At 46.5% G+C, this 17,469-nt stretch overlaps 1 long non-coding RNA gene across 1 annotated transcript in view; it reads right to left on the reverse strand.

The window, feature by feature from the left end:
- Nucleotides 1–340: 340 nt before the first annotated feature.
- The window catches only part of LOC123478959 (uncharacterized), a 128,356-nt gene continuing 111,227 nt past the window's right edge, over nt 341–17,469 (reverse strand). Inside the window, exon 4 of the long non-coding RNA XR_006654399.2 lies at nt 341–463. This is a non-coding gene — a long non-coding RNA (uncharacterized lncRNA). The remainder of the gene's footprint in view (nt 464–17,469) is intronic.

Here is a 17,469-nt window from a genome sequence, read left to right on the forward strand (position 1 = left end):
TCATATTATAAGAATAACAGGAGCTACTATAAAGGACACATGGACAAAATCAAGGGGGAGGGTGAAGGTGGGGGAGGGAGGTGGGATTGGCTGGGGTGGGGTGGAGGGATGGGGAGAAAATGCAGACAACTGTAATTGAATAACAATAAAAATTTAAAAAATAATAATAACAAAGCAGAATAATAGAGACAGCATGGATCTACAGTGGCATGGTGGAGGCTAGACTCTGCTTCTCCTGGATTGCCTATCTCTGGACTTCTTGCTAGTGAGTGTGTCAGTTAGCAATTACCTCAACAGTGCTGCATAACAAATCATCCCAAAAGTCAATGGTATGAAACAACAACCATTTATTCTCACTTATGCATCTGATGATCAGCTGGTGTTGGCTCCAAGCTGCAGGTTGGGTAGGTTTCATGCTTCTCTTATCCTACTAGGGCCAGCACCTACTCACAGCATGTTCTTCCTATAATGACAGTAAAATCACAATAGGTCAAGCTCAACTGTGCAAACACATTTGAAGTTTCTGTTTGCATCACATCTGCTAACATCCCATTAGCCAAAGCAAGTCATGTAGATGAGCCCACAATTGAGGGCTGTCAAAATGTACTCTGTCTCTAATTGGAGGAACCACAGATTTGCATAGCAAAGGGCATGGATACAGAGAGGAGTGAAGAAATGGAGTCAACAATTAGAAAATACTTGATGAATAAATAAATGTTGAGTGCTTATTATGTATCAGGCATCATTTTAGGTGTTTTACATTCATTAATCATCTCATTTAACATTTACAACAACTGATACAAAGGAGGTTTTATTGCATTTACTTTAAGATTTTAAAAAACCCTACTGTGTAAAGAGGTTAAGTAATAAAAGGGCAGGGCAGGGTCTCAACCCTGGTTCTGGTGGTTCCAAAGCCCATTCTTACCAGTTACATTGAGTGTCCTTACTTTTTTCACTACAGACTTCTGAGAAAGCAAAGGTGTCTGACTTGGAAAACCAGCTTGGTATCTTGTCACTATATATATATCTAACTGCAGGCCAAACAGGCTCTAAGGAATGGGGGAAAGGTGAGCACAGAAAGGCTCTGAGAATTCAGACTGTCGGTTACAAGCAACAAAAACTGAGTCTGGCTGATTTAAGCAGAGAAAGGCTATTAAGTGTTTCCCAGAATTTCTGAGAGTGTGGAAAAACAGGCTCGGAAGACAGGTAAAAGCACAGCCCAAAGCATGCAAGAAAGGGTCCTGCCACCTGCTGGCCCTGCATGCTGGGCACCACAATAGCCACTACTGTTGCTGCCCCTTCAAACTAGCAACTACTGTTGCAGCCACCACCAGAATAATTCTTCCCTGTCCTGGGTTTAACATCTAGGCAGGGTGCCTCCAATTGGCCCAACCTGTGTCCATATCCCAACTGCACAGAAAGTAGCTGGCTTCAGCATTTGTTGTGAGAGATGGGATTTGTCTTGCACCAGGACTCAATTTGGTTAGGCATTCCTCCAAGCACAGGAAAAAGGTTTAGAGGTTAAGAAGCCAACAACAAGAGAAATAAAGATAAATGTCCATTCAGAGGCTTAACCAGCAACCAGCAGCTAGTGTGGTCAGTGAGTACGTGAAGAAAAGAGAGGCCTGCCCCCTGGATCTCCAGCCCAGCTCATACACCTCTGGGGGTTGGGCAGTGGAGAGTCAGGGAGTCAGAGAGCTGGAGCCTGAGCATCCTGGCATCCAGTCCTCACCCCCGCCCACAGGTGAGGGGTGCTCATCAGGAGGCTGCTGTTTCTTCTGCCCTTAAAGTCTTCCAGGCTGAGGAGAGAACAGTCTTGCCCACAGGGAATTTCTGGAGACTAGCACAAGGCAAGCCTCAGCCTCTTAGTGTTATTGAGACTTCAGAGAAGGGATTGGGAATGTCAGGGAGGGGTCGACACTGAGCTGGGCCTAGGAAGAAGGCAGATGTTTCAGGATAGGGAGGTGAGGGAGGGCATTTTGCTGGGAGTGGAGCCTGGGGAAAGGGGGTTCCCTGTCCCTTCCCCCATCTTCTACTGAGATGTGCCAACTTCATCCCTGGGCCGGCCAGCTTTCTCTGGAACCAGGGAGCAAAGGGCTTGTTTGGACCCAAGCACAGCTACCATGAACTTCATGGCTAGAAGCCCTTGTGCTGGGAAGACCATGGACTTCAGATCCTGGTCCTAACTCTTTTCTCTTAGAACAAGTTACTTCATATGTCTATGCCACTGTGTCCCTATCATTAAAGTAAACATAATACTGATACCTCCCTCAGAGGTTTGCTGGAAGGACTGCAGTGAGATACCAGACATAAAGTGCTGAGAACATTGTCTGTACATAAAAGCACCATATGAGGGTGAGCAGCTGCTGAGAAGGAGGAGGAGGAGGAGGAGAATGCAATGAAAAACTTAACATGCAGGCAAAGCGCATAGTGGGAACTCACTAAAAGCTTGTTCCTTTCCTGTTGCCCTGATTTCAGTTCCCCCACTCATTCCCTAGTACAGCGTCCTTAGGACTGGCCCTCCCCAGGGATGGGGCTTGCTGTGGTCATAACCACCCCTCAGGTCTCTGAGATGGAATAAAAGGTATGTGTAGAGGGTGGAGAGCAGAGGATGGATGGGAGCTCTCACCTTCCCTGCTCTTACATCCCGTAAAGCCCAGTAGAGGCTCTTCCCTCATTGCTCCTCAGCTCGCCAGCCTCCCCTGGGACTGGACCATTGCTCTGTGTGCCTGCTGAGGTCTCATTCCTCCTGCTGAATCTGTTCTTCACACAGACTGGGAGCTCCCAGATGGGAGGTGGTGCCTGTTACCTGATTGGGCCCAGTGCTGGGGGTGGAGATTGGTTCTCAGTAGGGTGGAAGGCACATATCACAGCCTTACTGTGGGTCTCACTCCCCACGGCCTCCTCTTCACCTCCATGAGCTCCCAAGGGAGAAGGGGGCATAGAGCTTCGGCAGGAGGGAAGGCACTTTGTTTCATTCCACGATAGAGGGTTAGAGGCGCTTCAGGAGCCAGGGAGCAAAGGAGGCTCCAGAGCTGGGCCGGCTAGACTACCCCACCTTCTCCATGAGCCTCTGGAAAAGGCCCCTCCTTCTGACTCCCCCAGGCAGGCACAGCTTGTCCCCAAATTGCTGGGGTCAGAGTCTGGGCACTCTACACCCTCCAGTCTCTCAAATCCAGTCCCTAGGCAATCCCATCTCCTCTCCCAACCCAACGACTGAGCAGTCCTGGGACAGCCCCAGCCCTTCCTTACTCCCCTCCCCTCCTCCGCGGAGTCCCCAGCACAGAAGCCCCGTCAGGGATCACTGCAAAGCACCACGTGGAGATCTAATCTGGGGCGGGGGCGCCGAACTGAGGCGGGGTGGAAGGGGTCGACGAGAGGAGGAAATTAATGATTAAATAATGGGTTCCAAATGTAGCGGCTCCGAGTGAAATCCCCAGCCGCAAGCCGGCGGGCTGCACGCTCTCGGCCCGACTCCAGAAGCCCAGAGGAGGCCTGAGCAGGCTGCGGAGATGCTGGTGGCGGCGGGCGGGCGGCTCGCCCCCAAGTCCGGTCAAATGGTCCCGGCCCGGATGAGGGGTCAGCGGGGTACCCGTGGGGCCCTGGTGATTCCTGATGACAGGTGGGAGCCCTGCCACTTGGAGTGTGGCTGCTGAGCACAGCGGGGGCCCTTGCGAGGGACACAGCAGTGGTGGCTGGGCCAGGCGGGGAGGAAGTCTTGGCCGGCAGCTTGGCCAGGGTTGCAGCCACTCTTGGACTCCATGCCTGGCACCCCACCTCCCCTCATTTCATTCCATCCCTTCATTGCCCTGGCTTCCCTGAATCTTTGCTCTTCCTGAAGGCAGCACCGCAACCCTCCCTCCTCAATGAATCCAAGGGTAGCTGAAGGTGCCTCCAGCCCAGGCCATCAGTCTCACCTTAAATCTTCCCTATGATTGCACCCCTTCCTATATCCCACTAGGATGTGCAGCCCTTATATGGGGAGACAATTGTCACACAGAAACTCTGGTCTTGTCTAAAGCAAATTCCTTCTCATCGTGCCTCAGCTTTCCTCTGAACAAGGAGGGTTGGGTTCCTCTATTGCACTCCCCTGAGAACGAGGCCCCTTTTGTGTTTCCTCTCTGATGAGTGTAAAGCCCCTCAAAGGCAGGGAAGATGTGTGACCCAGCACCCTGGACTCTGGTTTTCTACCACAAGAGAATACTGCCTTCTACCCTCACCACACCTCCTGTCCATAGGTAAGGGGAGGGCCCAGGTCTTCAAGGCCAGGACAAGCATTTGGCCCCAGGGCTCCTTTCCCCCTCCTCTGGAACCCCACTTGGAGCCTGAAATTTTCCACACTGAGCCTTTGGCTGCAGACGCTGGAACTTTTGCAATTTCCTGACTTGAAAACTGCTCCCCCACCCTACACCCTTCACCGTGTCCCCCAGGTTTTATGGGGTGGTCACTTCAGCAGCAGTGGGCTTGGAGCCAAGACTGTTGAGAGCTCAAGCCTAGGTCTTCAACCATGACATTGGCTGGAAGCTCCCATGCCACTGTCTGTAATCATTTGCCAGTCTCACCAAGGACCTCTGAGTGGGGATCAGTGGGGCAAGAAGGAAATCAGCCTCCAGGTAAATGGGATTGAATGAGGGAGTAGAATTTCTGTGTGAAACTCCATTATAAGAAGAGATCTTAACCTGGAGTTTGGGGCCAGCGCTATCTTCCAAGACCAGATGGATGCCAAGGAGCATCTGGGCCCAGGAAGGTGATGGAGCCCTGAGGAGCATTGTTTTCAGAGCCTGCGGCCAGGCCAGCACTCGGGAAAACACTGGAAGTCAGGAGCCCAGCCCTGCTCCCAGAAGGTTTCAATTGCTGAAGCTGTCACAGGGGCCCCTGTTGCTTCAGAATGTTGCCTGTGGCCAAGGGAGCGCTGCCAGGCGGACGGTCACTCCGCAGGAGCCTGCAGGTAACAGCAGAGAGGGAGCAGTTCTTACAGCTTTGCCTACAGGGCTAGGGCTAGGCCCTATCCTTTCTCCTCCCCCAAGGCTCTCCAGAGTGTTTCCCGTATCATCTGGCAGCTGGCAGCTGGCAGCCCAGAGCCAAGCCCAGGCTGCAGAGGGCCTTGTGTCACACCCACCCTGCTCTGGGGCACCAATCTCGGGTCACTTTTATGGACTTCCATTTTCTACTACTCTGGAAAGACAGGCCAAATAAACACCAGGCCGAATAAGCCCGAGGCCTTCCTTGCCCCAGGTCCCCCACACCACCTCATCCAAGATCCACACACCGTCCGGGATTGCGCGTGCAGAAGAATTTTAATAAAAACAAGCAATTCAGAAGGTCTGGCGGGGCAGGCAGGCTGGCTGTGTAGAGTCAGTTCTATTCCTGGCCTGGGAGGCCGGGAGGCTCTCCTAGGAACAAGCGCTCCCAAGACAAATACAAAGCAACAAGCAGGCTTTGTCTTCTCTCTTTGATGATGGAGTGTCCAGGCTGGGACTTAGCCACACAGGAAGAGGGTGGGGGAAGCTGGGAGGGAGGGAGCAAAGCTGGGGGCTTCAGTCCTTTGGGAATCTCCTTGAGGGTGAGCATTTAGGGCATGTGTATATGAGCTTAAGAGGAAGACATTTTTTTTGGCTTTGCCACCTGTCTGGCCTCCTGTTGTCACTTCACTTGACACCCTCCCACACAGTTCAATCAGGTGCCCATTGTCCCCAAATGAAAATCAGTCACTAAAGGCCCCAAGCCATGGCACAGATGGGGTGAAAACAAAAATCAAAAACAAAACCGAAAAACTTTTAATCCCTTGCTTCTGCAGAGATGGATCTTTTCCAAAAAGGAATTTAATTAAAGACAGAAAAAACACAACATAAACCAAGAAATCACACACACATGTGAAAAGTGCTGTGATGACCTTGGAGTCCTGGCCTGAGAGCAGGGAAGTCTGGGCACAGGGCTCCGGGGCCTCCAGAAGCTGGGCCTGACGCTGACCTCGTCTGCCGCAGTTTCACAGCCCATCCTAAGGTGTGAGCCAGGCAGGCTGCTGGCCCCTTGGGGAAGCTCAGGTCTTCTTAATAGCCATCCAGACCCCACAGTCAAGCCCTGGAGCTCCCGCCTTGGGACTCCCACCTTTTACTGCCTGTTTTCAGGGCCACAAAGGTTGATGCTCCCTGGTACTAAAAGCCCCTTGTGGAGAAGTAGCTGGCCTTTCTTCATGTGGATGAGAGAAAGGCCAGCTTTTCTTTGTGTGTTTGTTTCTTTCTTTTTTATTTTTGTGATTTTAAAATGTGACAAATTTTCTTTTTCCTAATCAGTGTAGCACATTGTGGTCAGCAGCTCCCCAGCCCCTTGTGCAGCCAGTGTCAGCAACTCACATCGAGGCTTCGGACATGGCTTGGCTCTTCCCTGAAAGCTTCCCCAAGCCCCTTTGGCTCCCCTTTCTGACCTGACCTCAGTCTTTTCAAATTTTGACATTGTGAGTTGTCTTCTTCCAAGGTCCTAACCTCACCCCTTGACCTGTTGCTCAGTTTGGGCTGGTGGTTTCTTTCTATAAATAAGATGTATGGTTACCCTGGTGACAGTGCTGAACCTGCCCTGGAGACACACCTGCTCCAATTCAGCCTGACCCTAGGTCCTTGCATCTGGGCATGGTCCCTCCCAGACAGTCCTCTTCCAGGTTTACCAAGGCCCAAAAGAGAGGTTGCAAGAATGAATGAATGGATGATTAATGGCGAACTCCTATTTTGTCATCACACACCAAGGTCTTTCCCAGATGCCTAGGCAGAGTCCCCTTCTTCATGACTCTTATTACACACTTATCAACGTCCAATATTGCATATTGATTAAACTAATATTGTGCATTAATTCTCTCCAGGTCTCTTTACCTTTGCTTCTTCCTAATGATATAGGTAGACCTGGCCAGACCATGGGGCAGAGGAGGGGCCAAGAGAGGCAACTGCAGGAGGCAGGGGCAGTGTTGCATTGGGTAAGCAAGCTAGCATAGTGCTGGAGGAAGTCATTGCTCTGAGCATGCACAAAGTTAGCAAGAGTGATTGGCAAAGCCCTTCTAGCCCCTTCTGGTCCCTGATTGAAGGTGAGACCAGAGGACACAGTGGCATGTGTACCATAAAGATCAACAAGGCAGCAGGGAGCTAGACCTGTCAGTCTAGCCTAGGAAAGGATGGGAGCGGCTGGGGTAGGGGACTGGACCCTCCCAGAGCCCACAGAAGTTTGGGCCAGGAGATTTAAACCAAGGGAAGGGAGAAACACACTACCTCTTGGACCCACGGCATGGACATGCAGGGCCAGGTCCTTGAGGATCTTTTTAGTGGTGGGTCCGGTACACCAGGCCCCAGGCAGGAGCCTAAAGCCAGACTGCAACCTGTAACAAGCTAAGCCACCTGGATGGTTGTGCTGCAGCCACCTGTGGTTCTGAAAGAGTGGTTTTTTCAAATGGCAGAAGATAACTCTGCGCATAGCCTCAGACTAGTGTGGCAGAGGGTGGCTATGTTTTCCTCCGGGTGCTCTGGAGGGGACTGGCTTTGAGGCAGGAGGCTGCCATCCTCCCAGACTGTGCAGATTTTGAATAAAAGACCCTTTTCCTCTTTTCACCCAATCTCTGCTTCCAGAATTCTCCTATGGGTGGTGGCAGGCAGCCAAACCCCACTTTCTGTTTGGTAACACTAACATTTAGAACAATGCCTGACACATAGTAGATGAACGTCTGTGGAATCAGTGTCCGTGATGTAACTGAGTTTTCTCAACCTGGGCTAGGATCCTTGCTCTACCTTCTGTGTCCATCTGTGCCTCTCACATTGAAGCTTAAACTCTTTCTCTTTCCTTTCCTCGTCATGATCATTCAAGATCTACATGGACACGTTTCTCTCAGAATTCTGTGCTATGAGAGCCTCTGTTCTCTGTGAGCTTCTCCATGACGCTGGTCTCACATGTTCATCGTGCTGTCCCCCATCACAGCATCATGTCTGGCTCTCCATAATGACTTCTGGACGAATAAATGGAGAAATACTGACTGAATGCCTGAATTAATGAATTAACTTTTCCTCAGAGCTTTTGGAAGTTTCCCTGCCTGTATAACAGTCACTGTTCATCAGGATTCCTCTCACTTTCACTTTTCTAATTAATTTCTTCTTGCTGATCATAAATTCAAAAGAATATTCCATTTCCTTCGGTTCCTTTATCAGCCTTCTGGAAGATAACTCTTCTGTCCTCTCTTCACTTTACTGGCCTCTCTCCCTCCCACAGAAGGCACACTGGGCTCAGCTTAGTATAAGTAAGGACAAGCTGGGTCATGATACCATGACAAACAACCCTCAAATATCAGTGACTTAAATAGTGAAGGACTGGATGACTCTCCAGGCCAGGGTCTTCCTTCCATGTAATGTTTTAAGGTTGCACCCCTGGCAGTAATGGCTGCTTCCGCAGCTGCCGCAACAAGGAGAGGTGGAGAGGTGAGCAGGGACAATTAAATTCCTCCATCAGAAGGGGGTACACCTCTCTCCTGCTCACATTTCATTGACCAAAGAAAGTCATATGACCACTCTTAATTTCTAAGAGGTGGCGAAATACAATTTCTGGTGTACCTTGGAAGAAAGGAGAACAATTATTAGGGAATAGTGGTGATCCCTGTCACACCAGAATTGGGGGCCAACTCCTGCCTGCTGAGGCTGTTAGAGGCTCAGTCTGTGGCTGAGGAGAGGAGATGAGAAACAGAACAATGGGAATAGCCCCACCCTAGATCTGAACTGGGTCTTGGACTTCTCAGTCACTCTAATTACCATACTAGTCATTTCCTACGATTTCTGCCAGGATCTTTGCCAGGAGCCCTGAGTAATCACAGCTTCACAGTCAGCACCAGGGAAAACTTTGTCAAACTTCTCTTAGGCCAGTGTTTTTCAACTCAGGTTTGTGGGTTTGGGGTCTAGGACCTGGGGCCTGAGCTGCTTCCCCTAGGGCCTCTCATCCAAACCCTGTTCCTGAAGAGGATCGTCTAGGGAGAGAGACAGGAAGGGGATGGTTTGCTGTCTTGGGTCACCTACCACAGCGCCACCCCTGATGCAGCCTTCCAAGCCTCTGCCTGCTCCTTCCCTTCACCATCATGCCTGCTATCCTTCAAAGATTGGTGCCGCTTTCTCTCTGACTTTCTTGGCCAAACCACAGGGTCTGAGGCCCTGAGATGCAAGCAGGGCTAGGGAGAGCATGTTTGATCTCTGGTTGAAGAAAGAAGAAGAGAAGGAGGGGGAGGAGGTGAGAGAGAAAGGAGGGAGGACAAGGAGGAGAAAAAGGAGAAGAAGAAGGCTGCAGGGGCTGTGGCTCTCTAACTATGGCAAGACCGCTTAAATTCTGCATATGGCGTTCACTCCAGGGCCCCTTAAGGATTCTTTCATCCAGCAGTCCCTTGATTGTAACCTCATCAACACTCGCATCTCAAGCTTCTCCGCCTCCCCTCCTCTTTCTCTGAATGTCTCCAGTGGGCTCCTCCCAGCCACTCCCCAGGCACTGAGAACCCCCCTTCCCATTCACAGGGACAAACTCTCTTTGCATCCATTATCCTAATAACTCAGATAAAACAGGGAGATTGGAGACCCCACCCCCCAAATGAGCTGCCTGCAGCCCTTCATCGGCACTCCTGCCAATGACATGGAGTCTGGTGAAGCTCCTCTGTCACCGATGAATCCATGGTCTCTTTACTTTTACTAGGGTGCAAGGAATGGAAGTATCACCTCTTGGCTTTGAATACCATCTGCTCTGACTCTCAGGTGCGCTCTCCTGCTCAGAGTGCTCTTCTGTGCTCCAGATCGTCCTCTTGATGCCTCTACTTGGGTGTATCACAGACACGTCTATCTTGGCTTTAACAAAACCAAGCTCTTGGCCTTGCCCCTACATCTGTTTCTCGCTTAATGTTCCCCATCCCTGTCACAGACACTTCCACTTAATATCAAAAACCTGCAGGTCATCCTTGGTACCCCGCCTCACCTGCCATGTCCACTCCAATACCGAGGCCTATTGATTGTGCCTCTCAAATATATCCAGAACCACTCATTTCACTTTTCTCCATCTTCACTGCCACCATCCTAGTCTAAGCCTTGATCATTTCTTGCCTGTTTGACGATCCTAACCCACTCTCTACAGAGCAACCAGAATGATACTTTTTAAAAAAAGAATTTTGTTTATTTATTTTTAGAGAGGGGGGAGGTAGAAAGAAAGAGAGGGAGAGAAACATCAATGTGAGAGAGAAGCATTTATTGGTTGTCTCTCAAATGCTCCCTGACTGGGAGACCAAACCTGCAACCCAGGCATGTGCCCTGACCAGGAATAGAACCGGCGACCTTTCACTTTGCGGGACAACAGCCAACCGACAGTCACACAGTCAGGGCCAGAATGATATTCTTAAGATATAGTTTTGATTATGTTACCACCTTGCTCAAAAATTTTCAGTAGGTTTCCGTATTTGTTCAAGATAAAGTTTGAACTCCTGAAAATGGCCCTCAAAGCTTTGCATAGTCTGGACCACCTACACCTCTCTTCATTCTCACTCCAGCCATGTCAGCCAGTGTTCGTGTTTTTGAACAAGAGAAGAACTTTCCTACCTAAGGGGCTTTGACTTTGCTGTTCTTGTCTAGAATGTTTTTTTCTCCATTTGTCCCCAGGTTATGTCTTTTCCTCTTTCAGGTTTCAAATGAAATGTCACCTCCTCAAAAGGCTTTCTCTGATACTCAAATGAAATTGAATCCTGTTGGTATTTTCTCACACACACCTCGCACCTTTCCTTTATAAAAGTCCTAAAATATGAAATGACAATTTTGTAAATGATATTATGTAATGCTTGGCTCTCTTACCAGATTGCAAGTCCAACAGGAATAGACCATGTCTAGCTAGGTCATGACTGTAAACTCAGTGCCTTGGACTGTGTTTGGCATATAGTAAGTGCTCAATAAATATTTGGTAAATGAATAAATAAATCATTGACACTACAGATGGACAAACTGAAGATCAGGTTAGCTATATGACCTGCATATTGTGTGAATGATGAAGACTAGAACTCAGTTCTCCCCAAAATCCACTGTGCTCTTCCTTCAATACTACCCCCATATTATCTTTTGCCACCACCTCTGTCACTACCAACAAGGGATGAGTTTCCTAGGATAATAAGGGCATTGCAGGGAAGAGGCCACTGAAAGAGATTTGCCATCCTGCGGCGCCACCATGGCTTCCTTTCTGCCCCAGTCTTCCCAGGCTCCTCCCTGCACCCCACACACCACCATCTTGACAAATGGGCCTTTGTAGGAAAGGTTCCCTGCTTTGAGTGCTGCTCCTTCTTTGCCACTCCAACCTTTCCTATTATTCCAGATCCTGTGGAAGGCTCACCTACTCACAGAAGCCTTCTTCAGTGGACGAGGTCCAGGATAGTCTCCAGGGCTGAGCTGGTCTCTGGCCCCTTCATGACTGTAGATCTCTCCCTGCTCTGAGGACTATGAGTTTCCCAGGATGGGGCTGGCCCTTTGGGTGTCTTGGGTGATGCCTACTGTGTTCCAGGCACTGTCTGGATGCCTAGGAGATCACAGGGAACAAGATTATATCATTACCCCCATGGCAATTAGATTCCAGTGGAGGAACAAGCAAATAAATAATATTATTTATGGGGGTGACAAGGGGACATAGTAGTGTTGGGGAGGGCTGATTTAGACTAGGGTTCCTGTGAAGCAATGAAATCCAAGCAGAGACTAAAGGGATGGCGGTGAACCAGAATGACATGGATAAGGGACATAGAAGGAGAGGTGAGCCATTTCTAGAAGGGTCTCCTCCACCTCTGACCTCATGGATGTGAGAGTTGGGAGAGGGACCTAAGGGGAAGGTTCCAACAGGGTGGGAGAAGACACTAAAGATAACCCCTTCCTGTGGGTGAGGATGCTATCTTCCCTTGTTTCTGTCACATGTAGCCTAGAGCCGGTGGCCAGCACTGCCTTGTTCATAGATTTTCAGTAATGTCCTTTCTTGGTGCCTATCCTGAATCCATGCAGCAGCTACCCAGTTTAAATATGAGTTTAGTGAAAAGTTTTCAGGCACAATTCTTCAAAGACCTTCCAACCTTCTTTCTTCTCCTTGTTCCCTGTGGGCCTCCCTCTAACACTGCTTATTATTATAGAGCTTGATCCTTTCTATAGAATTCCCCTCTCCTCCCCTGGACAGGCTGGGCAAAAGCTGCCTGAACTTCTTATCTCTAGGGCAGGTAGGAAGGCATTCTAGCCAAATACTAGCCCCAAGGCCCTGCTTTCTGGGGCCTTCTGATCTTACTCCCAACTCCCAATCCTTCTTTAGGCCAGGGCTTCAGCAGTTCTGGTTGATGTGCATGTAGGTAAGCTTCGGATATTTATTGGAAGGAGTGTGCTGTTCATATAATACCAGCCTGTGGGAGGATGAAGGGCAGTGATGAAGGCCTGAAACACTGTCTCACTCAGAATGGCCCCCAGCCCCACTGGGCTCTCAGGCCCATCCTGAAGGGACAGAGAGAAAAGAACCAGAGTGAGTCAGGGACACCTCAAGGGTGAAGAGCAGACATTTGGGAAGTGTCTGATGTAAGGGTTGGGAAATTAAGGAGGCTGGGCTCTCCTGTCTGGACCCCCAAGTTTCCAGGAGAGGCACTGGTTCACCAAGAATAGGTAGCAATGGGCAAGCAGGTGCCCAGGGCATGGGTTTCTGGATGCTACTGGCCTGGAGAAACCTAGTGAGGCTGCAGTAGTCAAGTGGGGCCTACCTGGGACAAAAGGTAAAATTGATGTACTCAGGTTGTGGCAGTATTTATTCAAGGGTCATTGTTCACTTTTTTTTAGAGTAAATCTTCCCCTACGTCTCCACCCTTGACTCTCAGTTTCAGCTGTCTCAGTCTCGCTTTCTGGAATTATTTTCCTGTCACTGACCTCTATCGGCACCTCCCCAGGCTGGCTTCCATACCACTGAGGACTCTGCTTCCTCCTACCTCTCTCTTCTGCATATTCTCCTCTTTGTATGGCTTTAATAGCACCCCCTCTCCCCTGAGCCTGTGACAAGAGTCCAGCAACACCCTTTTGACTTGCAGGTCCCAGCTTACTTCTCCATAGCCTCCAGAGCCTCCTCGTTAAACTATCATTACTCATCTTTAATAGGCAGGGACTTAACCAGGGTGGAGGACAGAGATGAAGCCCATCCCAGCCCTCCAGGAATCGAGTGTGCTGCTAGAAGCGCAGACCATGTGCATTCTAGTTAGGATTTCCCAGAAACAGACCCTGAGACAAGGATTTGAGTGAAGTAGTTTATTTGAGAAATACTTCCAGGAAACGCCAGTCCTGGAGTGAGACATGACAAAGGGAATGAAGGGCAGTCAACAAGTGCCATAACAGTTCAGCTACCACTGGGGGCAACTGCAGTTTAACTCCACTGGGGATTCTCTGAGGACCAACATAAGATACTTGCTCAGTTATTTTACCCAAGAGTGAGGGAGCTGGGTATTTATTGGTTGAGAGCTGTTTTGGGGGAAGCATTAATACCCTCACACTTCTAGCCTGCTACACAGAAAACAAATCTACCAGTAACCAGAAAAACCCCACAGGAAAATAAGTGTGAGTGCTGTTGGTTGGAAGTTGAGTTAGAATGCACTGAAATAGAAAGGGCAAGAGCAAATGGGTACTGGCAACATCTGTTACAATATGCTAAGGCATTCATTTAAAGGACACAGAGATTAGGAATGGCTCGTATAGGAGTTAAATTTAAAGTTTGAGTAAGGTTTTTGAAAACCAGAAACATGGAGAGGTACTGGAGGAAAGGGGAGCAGTGGAGTAAAGTTATAAAGGCAAGACCACAGGAACACTGTAACCTTAGAATGAGTCATGGGCTGAGAAATTTTGTTAGGTGATGTACAAGCCATAGAAAGTATGGAAAGACCAGCATTTTATGTATGAATGGGAAATGATGGGGCATTGTCTGAGACAGGACAGAGGCAGGTTTTAAGAGGAAGACAATGAGTACATTGAATTTGACGTCTCTGTGAGTAATCTAGGTGATGTATGGTAGGTGGTTGCACTTAATGGTCTGAGGCTGGGGTGAGAGGCCTGAGATGGAGATGGAAATTCAAGAGTCATCTGCTTAGAGGTGGAGGTTAAAGCCATGGGATTGGCGATACCATCAGGAAGTGGAGGGAGTAAAAGAAAAGTCAAGGAGAAAATGAGAAAAGGTAGGAAAATACCTATACTTTGAAAAGGGAGAGAGATGTAAAGCAAAGAAACAGATAATGAATCCTCAGAACTCAAGAAACCAAAGGAGGAAGTACTCTAACAAGAAATTGAGAAACAATAAAAAATTTTGCCAAAGTCAAGGTGGGCAAGGGCCATAGGTATAGCAGTTAGGAGGCTCATGGGAGTCCAGAACAGAATTGGTCTTGGGATACATTGAAAGGAGAAGTCTAACAGTCAAGAGGCCTGACAGAGGTCATGGTCCACAAAACTTCCAAGTTGAGAATTAGAAAGTATACATACACACACACACACACACACACATGGTGTGGCATCTGTCAAATTTAGAATTAAACCCTATCTCTGAAATTTACTACTTGTGTGACTACTTGTGAAAATTATTAAACCTCTCTGAGTCTTTGTTGCCTTGTCTGCAAAAGTGAGGATAATAATATGGGTCTTTAGGGTTGTTCTAAGATTAAATGGGATAATGCTTATGCAGTGTTCAGCAGAGAGCCCAAGTTATCTTAAAGAAATATAGTTTCTATTTGCCTATTTTTCTATTACATGAAAGAGGTTGGTTGGGTTTCCACCAATGTAAGAGGCTATGTTTTAAATGATTCATAATATACAGGGGTTTCTCAAAATCAGAAATTAAGAAGCTTGAGTTTTACAGCTCACATAGGAACACAAGAGCTGACCAGTGTCCATGAAAGTTAGGAAGTTGAGATTTATCACCCTTCATGCCAAGATCTTGGAATATATCCTTAGTGCAAAAATAGAACAGAATAATATTTAACTACCTACTTTTACTGACTGATCTAGATGTGAAAAAAAAATTAACCTCTGAGAATGTTTAACCATTTACCTTCACCTGTGCAAGTTTGGGCTTTATGTTTACATTCTTTGTTGAATACTCATGAAAAGCAATTCCATTCAAGTGATAGCCCTGGGATGCCTGGCAGAAGCAAACATAAGATCCTTGCTGAACAAATACTCAACCCAGATAACCCTAGATCCCCTTAAACATAGACATCCTGAAGGTGAAACTCAGAAGGAAAAAAATTCTGTCATGATCAAGAGGTAGTAAACAAAACAAGTAGTTCTAGACTCCTAAGACTTTAGATAATAAAGCTATCAGATAGACACTATAAAAATAAATATTTTAATTATCAAAGACAAAAATTAAATATATGAGAATAAAATAAAAATTCTCTTTTAAAAATGTCAGATGAATTTTAAAAAGAACCAAATATAACTTATAGAAGTGAAAAAATACAATCATGAAAATTGAAAACTTAATGGATGGGCATATTAAATACAGCTGAAGAGAAGATAGGTAAACTGGAAGGCAGTTCAGAGAATATTACTCAAATTTCAGGACAGAGAGAAATGTAAGTGGAAAATAGAAATGAGAGTTTAAGAAATGTGGAGGCTAGAATGAGGAAATACAACATGTTTCTAATAGAGGTTTCTGAATGGGAAAAGAGAGAATGAGGGAGAGGCAATATTTGAAGATAATGACTAAAAATTTTCCATGTTCTTGATGAAACACATGACTCATAATTAAGAAATAACAACCTCAAACAAGAAGAAATCCATACCTAGGTACATCACAGTGAAATTGCAAAACCCAAAAGACAATAATGAGATGTTAAAAATAGTCAGAGGAAAAAACTAGATTGCTCACAAAGGAACAAATTTAAACCAATAGAAGACTTTTCATCAGCAACCATGGAAATCAGTTGACAACTGGATCATTCTCAAGTAATGAGGGTAATTGTCAATTATGGTTACATACCCAGTTAACATATTTCAAAAGTGACCATGAAATAATATTGTCATAAGGACAGAGGGTATATGCTACTCAAAGGCCCTCAATGTGGCGGGGGGGGGGGGAACCTATGAAAAAGTGCTTTTCAGTAGGAAAGAAATTGAATCCAGAAATTAGTAATAGGATGTGAGAAACTATAAAGAGTAAAGAAATTGATATAGGTAAATCTAAACAAGTATTGATTGTATAAAATAATAATTATTGTGATGATTAACTTTGGGGCATTACATAAGTGGGAATAAAATATTGGAAAATAATGTGTTAATAAAAGTTAAGATTGGTTCTTGCACTATTTAGGGAGAGAGTAGATGGGCTGGTTGACTTTAGACTTTGTTAGATAGTAATGTAAAAAAAAGTAAGTGCCAAAAATGGAAATAAATAGTTATTATCCAACAAAGATAAATGTGTTTCTACCAACCCTAGGATGCTTACCTTTAGGCTTCTCTCCCAGCAGAAAGCAAATAGCTTTTTGCTTAAGGCATTGAAGTTGTATCAATATTTCCAGTAGGCACTGCCAAGTCTAATATTAATTGGTATACTTATTTAATAACATTTCTCCATCAATATAACAATTTTGAAGGGACAATTTCTATCTTGTCTTTTCTTATATTTTGTGCTTGGTACAGTGCTTGTAATAGACCATATTCTCATGAAAAAAAGAAGGGAAGTCAGAAGAAATAACAGGAAGAAAGGGAGAGGAAAAGAAAGGCTATCTGAATTGTCACAACCAAAGAGTATTTATCAATGAATCTATGTCAGCCTGAAGAATTTTATGTTTAATCTATACCTCCTTCTGTCTTGCCTAATATTTTTATCAATAATCTGGGTGAGAATAATGACTGGATATTAATCAACTTGACAAATGGTATAACTATTAATGGAACTAACCAATATATTAGGTGAAAAGTTCAGATAACAAAACATGACTGGCTGTGGTGGGAAGAATAATGCCTACCCCCCCCCCAAATGTCTAGGCCCTATTTCCTTTAACATGTGAATATGTTACCTTACATGGCAAAAAAGACTTTGCAGTTGTAATTTCATTAAGCACCTTGAGAAGGGGAAATGATCCTAGATTAGTTGTGTGGGCCCAATACAATCACAAGAGTCCTTTGAAGAACCAGAGAAAAATATCTGATGATGAAAGCAGAGGGAGAAAGAGGTTTAAAGATTCTATGTTGTTGAATTTAAGATGTAATTAAGATGAATTAAAGATGTAAGAAGGAACCATGAGCCAAGGAATGCAGAAAATCTCTAGAAACTGGAAAAGACAAGGAAATGAATTTTCCTGTAGAGCTTCCAGATGTGGCCCTGGATTTTTAGCCCAAATGAAACTCATTTTGGGCTTCTGACCTCTAGAACTATAAGAAAATTAATTTGAATAATTTTAAGCCACCAAAATTGTGATAGTTTGTTACAGCAGCAACAGGAAAC

This window comes from Desmodus rotundus, chromosome 5 (genome assembly GCF_022682495.2).
Source record: "Desmodus rotundus isolate HL8 chromosome 5, HLdesRot8A.1, whole genome shotgun sequence".
Taxonomy (NCBI): domain Eukaryota; kingdom Metazoa; phylum Chordata; class Mammalia; order Chiroptera; family Phyllostomidae; genus Desmodus; species Desmodus rotundus.